Below are 7,832 nucleotides of genomic sequence, written 5' to 3' on the forward strand. Positions count from 1 at the left end.
ACAAATCATCAATACGCAGCAACGGGTACTTGTTCTTGATGGTAACTTTGTTCAACTAGCGATAATCAATGCACATCCGCATAGTACCATCTTTCTTCTTCACAAATAACACTGGTGCACCCCAAGGTGATACACTTGGTCTCACAAACCCCTTTTCTAACAACTCCTCAAGCTGCTCCTTCAACTCCTTCGGAGTCATACGGTACGGTGGGATAGATATAGGCTGGGTACCTGGAGCCAAATCAATACAGAACTCAATATCACGATCCAGTGGCATGCCTGGAAGGTCAGAAGGGAACACATCGGCAAATTCCCAGACTACTGCACTGAATCAATCATCGGAGACTCTGCGATGGTGTCTCGGACATAAGCTAGATAAGCCAAACAACCCTTCTCAACCATATGTCGAGCCTTCAGAAAGGAGATAACTCGACTTGATATACTAACGGAGGAACCCTTCCACTCCAATCTCGGCAACTCTGTCATCGCTAAAAAAACAGTTTTGGCATGACAATAAAGGATGGCGTATTATGGGAATAACCAGTCCATGCCTAAGATGACCTCAAAGTCGATCATATCAAGTAGTAGAAGGTTTGCTCTAGTCTCGTAACCATAGAGTGTGGCCACACAGGACTTGAAGATCCAATCCACAACCATAGAATTGCCCACAGGAGTGGACACATAAACAGGAGTACCCAAGGACTCACGAGGAATATCCAGGAAATGAGCAAACAAAGATGATACATATGAATTGGTAAACCCTGGATCAAATAACACCGAAGTATCCCTACCGCAGACAGAAATAATACCTGTGATCACGGCATCTGAGGCCATTGCATCTGGCATGGTCGGAAAGGCATAGAATCTAGCTGGAGCACCAGCTGGCTGGCCTCCACCTGACTGAACAATAGCTGGCTGACCTCCCCCTGCCTGGCCTCCACCACTAGGACGGCCCGTGCCAGCCTGTCCCCCACCTCTGGACGGTCGGGCGGCTGGTGCTGCAATCATGGGCTGATAACCCTGCTGTACTGCCTTGCCCCGAAGTGTGGGGCTGGTCCTCTTCACGTGACCCGGATCTCCACACTTGTAACAACCTCTCGGAACCACAGACTGTTGCCCTAAAGTCTGACCCTGATAGCCTGAATACCCACTAGAAGAACCTTGAATGGCTGGTGGGCGGTATGAACTCTCTGGCATGGCACTGTAATAGGCATTGGAAGGACCCTGATGAGCTGGTGGGCAATAAGAACTCTCTGGTATAGCACTAAAATAGGGTTGCGCTGGAGCACCCCGAGGAGGTGGTGGTGGTGCTGGATATGTGGGCCTGCTAGGCTGACCCCTCTCAAACTAACCTCTGCCCCTAGCCGAGGCACCTCTAAACTCTCTAGAGATTTAGGTCCTCTTATCCTGCTGCATCTGCTCTCTACCCCTCTGGCGATAGCCCTCAATCCTTCGAGAAATCTCCACTACTAGCTGATAATCAGTACCCATCTCAACCTCTCCGGTCATGCTAGCCTAAATACCGGGGTGCAACCCTACAACAAATCTCCGCATCCTCTCTGCGTCCGTAGGAAGTATCATAAGTGCATGGCGAGACAACTTAGAAAATCTCGCCTCATAATCGGTCACAGACATATGACCCTGCTCGAGCTGCTCAAACTGACCCCGCAAATCTTCCCCCTGAGAGGGTGGAATATACTTGTCCAATAGAAGCCGTGTAAACTGGTCCCAAGTCATGGGAGGAGAACCCGCCGGTCTGCCAAGAAGGTAAGACTGCCACCATCTAAGGGCCCTGCCCTCTAGCTAGGAAGTAGTGAAATCCACTCCATGGGACTCCAATATCCTCATGTCGTGCAGTCTGTCCTTGCACCGATCAATGAAGTCATGGGGATCCTCATGCCGCTCACCCCTGAAGATAGGAGGGTGTAGCCTAGTCCATCTGTCCAATAGCTTCTGCGGATCGTCGTCCGCAGCTGGTCTGAGCTCAGGTACAGCTGCGGAAACTGGCTGGGCACCACCCACAGGTAATATACCTGGAGTCTGATATACTGTAGGTGCGTGCCCAGGAGTCTGAGCAGTAGGGGTCTGTGCTCCTCCTCCTGCCTGAGATGTGGATGGGTCTGCTGGAAAAAACCCAGCCTGAGTCATAGTGTCCATGAACCGCAGCATACGACCCATGACCTCCTGAAAGCCCGGTGCTATCATAAAATCTACTAGGGCTAGCTCTGCGACAGGCACCTCGGCCGGCTCCTCTATGATGGGATCCTCCACTGGATCAGCGGGTGGTGCTATTGGGGCAGCTCTGGGATGCCCTCGTCCCATACCTCGGGCCGGTGCCCTCCCCCAGCCTCTGCCTCGGCCTCTAGCAATCGGGGGAGCAGCTCCTCCCGGATCTAGAACGTCTGTTGTATGCTTCCTCACCATCTGTGAGAGAATAAAAGAAGGAAACTTAGTATATCATCAATTTCACGATAGTAGATGAATAAAGAGTAGCTTCCTAACGCCCTATAGCCTCACGAAGATAAGTACGGACGTCTCTGCACCGATCCACAAGACTCTACTAGGCCTTCACATAACTTGAGAGACCTACGTGAACCTAGTGCTTTGATACCATGTTGTTACGACCCAATTTCAACTTCAGGTCGTGATGTCACCCAACGTCGTTGTTAGGAAAGCCAACACTAATCAATCTAGTTGTTTTCCGTTTTATGTAAGTTACTAAGTGAATATTATTTTCTCATTTATTCAAAGGTTTATGAGTGCAAATGAAACACAACTTAAGTGGGAGCAAATAAGTAAAAAATTGAAACCACGTAAGCAAATCAAAAATCATAAGCTACTAGCGTATGTGCCAAGATCTGGTGTCACAAGTATGTGGGCATCTAGTAGAATATACAAAAGAATACTAGTCTACTGTCTGAAAGGAAATAGACAGAAAATATAATATAAAGAAGACTCCAGCTGCTGAAGGACGGCTCAGAAGGCAGCTCACCGTGAATTTTCGAAAGGGGAATCCGATCTACGCGCCGAAATGGTGACCAGATGCACCTGCCTCAAATCCTATACAATCAAGTACAGATGTATAGCGTGAGTACATAAAAATATGTACCCAGTAAGTATCTCGCCTAACCTCGAAAAAGTAGTGACGAGGGGTCGACTCCGACACTTATTAGGGCCAACAATATAATAATATGAAGTTCCAAATTTAAATCATAAGTATGTAGATAACAATAAGTTCAGAACAAGAAAAATAACTGGAAAATCCTTCCATCATATTTAAGAATCCAAGGCACTTTCTTCATTTAAAACAACTGACTTTTTAAGCAGCAAATTATACAAATTTTAAACAGCTCCAATTCTATTATCACACACAAATACCACCGAGGACGTTCGGCCCGATCCAACACAAATGTAAATTGTACATTGCCGAGGGTCGAACGACACGAACCATAGACGCATCTATTCACCCTGCTCGCGAATCATACATGCGACACGGTCAAATATAAATTTAAGGAATTACCCCGCTCGTGGATCATACATGCGACGTGGTAAAGTATAATTTTATCATTTAAATCATAACTCTTTCTTGATTCTTTTAAAAATGAAGACAATTCAACTTGAAGCCTTCAAATCCTTAGTAATCCTCAACTTAATTCCTTTTGGTACAATTAGCACGTATAATCAAATAATTGTGTCCACAAAGAATGGTGTAAACCAAAAACTACCCGGATATAACAGGAATTGTAGCTACTTACAGACTCTCGTCACTTCGTGCGTACGTAACCCCCACAAAAAATCACATATTAATTAAGTTCACCTATGGGGAAATTTCTCTCTTACAAAGTTAGAAAAGAGACTTACATCGTCTCAAAGCCTACTTCCAACTCAAGAATGCGCTCAAACCCTCAAATCGGACCCAAGCGATCCAAAACTACTCAAATAGTGTAAGAACTAATCAATATATGCTCAAGAGTTCATATTCTAACTATTAAAGTAATTTCCCAACTCTAGATGCAAGATTCCTAAAATTCACCCCCGAGACCACATGCCCGGATTCCGGAAATTTTCAAAGAAAATTGTTACCCATAACCTCAGGAACACAAATATATGATTTTCACTAAGTTCCATAACCATTTTAGTGGTAAAACTCCATTTTTATCAAAACCTTTGATTTTCCTCTAAACCCATGATTTTCACTAATTTTTATATGTTAATCTACCCATAATCTAAGTATTTAACTCACATATGGTTGAAATTACTTACCTCCAAAGCTAGGTGAAAATCCCTCTCAAGAAGCTCCAAGAATTTCCCAAGGAGTAAGTGAAATGTGTAAAAATTGGTCTAAGTCCCGTATTAAATGAACCTCACTGCCTCCAGCATTTCCGCACCTGCGGTGCCTTGGCCACACCTGCGGAGAAGCCATCGTAGGTGCACATTTTCCCCTACTCGCCAAGCTCTGCACTGCTAGCTCAAGGGACCGCACTTGCGCCCATGCCCGTACCTGTGACCACTTACCTCGCACCTATGGTCCCGTAGGAGCGCCAAAACCTCCACACCTGCGGTGCCGGGCCTGTCCTCTTTTCTTCGCTTCTGCGGCTCGTGGCTCGCACCTGCAAGCCCGCACATGCGGCTGGCCAAGCGCAGGTGCGATTATGATAGAACTGGGGAGCTTTAGCTCTTGCTCCGAGTTTCCAACTTGGTCCAAGCCTCGTCTGATTGACACTCCCCCCCCCCCCTCCCACCCCCCAAACATACCAACAAGTTTGGAATCATAAAACGGACTCGCTCGAACTCTGCCAAAAACAACATTAAAACTAAGAATCACACCATAAAACCAATTGAATCAAACCTATGAACTTCAAGTTCTTCAACTTACTTTCAATGTGCCGAAACGTACTTATACTACTCAGAATGACACCAAATTTTACGTGCAAGTCTTAAATGACATTACGGAATTATTTCCAGTCTCGAAATCCCGTTTGGACTTCGATATCTCCAAAATCCGCTCCAAAGCAAATTTAAAGAACTTCTAAAACCTTCAAAAGCCAACTTTCACTATTAGGCGCCAAAACGCCCCCGGGTCATCCAAATCTCAATCCGAATATACGCCCAACTCTGAAATCATCATACGAACCTATTGGAATTGTCAAATCCCGATTCCGAGGTCGTTTACTCAAAATGTTGACCGAAGTCAAACTTGGCCTTTTAGGCCAACCTTAAGGAACCAAGTATTGCGATTTAAACCCGAATTCTCCCAAATCCCGAACTAACCATCCCCGCAAGTGATAAATCAGTAAAAGCAAGTACGGGAGGTCTTATGTAAGAAAACGGGATTCTAGAAAGCAAAACGACCGGTCAGGTCGTTACATTATTCCTTTATAGCCATCCAATACATATGCAGCCTGCCATATCTAATTAACTACTATTAACAAACAAAGGTCAATTCATTCTTAACTCAAATTCATGGCCCAGTTAAATGGCCTAAAATTTTTTTTTTTTATTAACCAAAACCCAAAAACCTCTTTACATTATAACATTCTAAAATCCAAACTTCTCTACCTAACTAAGCATTTAAAAATTCTCAAACATAAGTCAATCAAAGGGTATTTAAAAATAGCAATTTAAGAAGCAACTTTATTTTTCTAACTAATGCTTAAAAAAACCTATCATATATACACATATTTAGACATGGCTCATACATGAATAAAATAGATAAGCAAAGAAGGTTCCGTCACTAAATAAGAAAAGAAGTTTGAAACGAAATCAAACACATTATAAAATTTGGCATTCCAATAACAAGCCAATGCTAATATCGCCGCAGCATTGAAAGCAAACAAATAAGATAGAGATGGACCTTCAATAGCCGCAGCTTCAATTCAATTAATATACTTTCCAGCTTGGTTTACACAGCGAGCACATGGTTATTCCGAAAATGCTAAGAGGCCGAAATCACTACCGGAGCTCGAACAGTAAACCGGCAGCACCGAAACCTCGAACGCGACTTCATGTTTCAACCTTTTATACCTTTTATAACTCGACCAAAATGAGGTGACAAAATCGGAATCTTGCTAGTTTTTAAAAGCTGGTTTACGGGCTGTTTTGCTATGGATTTTTAACTGATTTTGGGAGGTGTTTTGAAGTGGTTTTGAAGCTGAATTTGCTGCATTTTCTAGCTTATTTCAGCAGGTCTTTGGCTCGTTTTGGGGGTGAATTAGAGCTTGTTTTTTGGGCTGTTTTTGCTGGTGATTAGGGTGGAGTTAATCAGTTGATGAAGGGTGGAAATGAAATCTACCAGAAATGGTAAATGACTGTAACTTTGGCGTTAAGAAGAAGAGAGTTGCGGCTGCTTTCTCTTGTTTATGAGAAAATGAGAAATTCAGATTCTTTAAGAGATGAGAGCTTGAACTCTCCACGAATTTGGGAGGGAGGCAGCCGTCAGTGGTCTTTCCAGTCAAGAAAGAGAAATGAGACCTTCCAACTTTAGCGAGACCAGCCCTTTTTTCCTCAGGGGTTCAGGCATGGGCGTCGGCGATCGGTGGAAACGGCACAGGTCTTCTACTTTTGGTATCTGCTGCTTCCTCTCTCTCAAGGTGTGTGCGTGTCTTTTTTTTATTTTAATTAGGAGAAGGGGCTTAGGGTTAAGGGATTGGTATAGGAGAAAATGGGCTCAGGAAATCCAAAATTGAGCCTTTGATAGCCAGATTTGTGCTCAAAATTGGCCTAATTAACCAAAAATCTATCAACCCATTATCAACTCTTGCCTACCAAAATATTAATTAGTCTTACTTAAGTAGAATAAACTATTAAAATAAGTCAAACCGTTCAAACAAAATTATTTTTGGTATTTTTCAAGTATCATACTAAAATAAAAATAGAATTAGGTTAAAATTATTGCAAAATTAAAATAATATTACTACCAAAAATACTAATTTCCTTGAAAAAGATATGTAATGAGGTAAAACACAAAGCGAAACTATTTTTGTGTTTTCGAATTTTTATGCTTTAAAAGCTAAAATTAAGATTAATAACAGAGTAAAATCCTATAGAAATAAACTCAAAGAAATATTCTAAAAATACAAAAATTTCTAAAGATAATTCTAATGTGTGGGTCAAAAATTACGTGCTTACAGCTGCCCCTCTTTGCTTGGAAACACGAATTATTTTTTAGCAAAGAATCAAGTAAGCGATGTAATTGATATATGACCCGACACTTATTAAAAAGAAAATAAAGATGGATAAAAAGATTGTGACCGAGCGCTGGTATCTAAGCTGCCTACCTACCTTTGTCTATAAAGGAATCAGGCCACGTGTAGTTCAGAAGTAAATGAAGTGATAGAGTATGTGGAGAGGATGAGAGAATCGAGTGAGGTACCGTTCGAGGTTCTGGTCCCCGGTCTCTTCCATTACTCATCAATTGAAAGCAAAAAATTACAGCAAAAATAAAAAGAAAATACAAAATCCTATCTACTTCTTGTTTGAATCTCCACTTGATCCTTCAACATGAAACTAAAAATTCACCATATTCTTCAGGTGGGCATCCTGCTGACTTGAATTTGAAGAAAACTTGAAGTTGACCCTATTTTTCAGGCGGGCACCCTGCTGCTTGCACTTGAAATAAACTTGAACTTGCGGTAGACTTAAGCTTGCAAACCTTGTTCTTCAGGCGGCTCGTGCTACTTCTGATTGAAATTGAAAAACTGGAGGTTAACCCTATTCTTCAGGAGGCATCCTGCTGCCTCTGACTTGAACTTGAAAACTGAAAGTTGACCATGTTCTTCAAGCGGGCTCCTGATGCTTCTCTAACTTGAACTTTAAAATTGACAAGTTGACCA

The sequence above is a fragment of the Nicotiana attenuata genome, chromosome 7 (assembly GCF_001879085.1).
Source record: "Nicotiana attenuata strain UT chromosome 7, NIATTr2, whole genome shotgun sequence".
In the NCBI taxonomy this organism is placed as follows: domain Eukaryota; kingdom Viridiplantae; phylum Streptophyta; class Magnoliopsida; order Solanales; family Solanaceae; genus Nicotiana; species Nicotiana attenuata.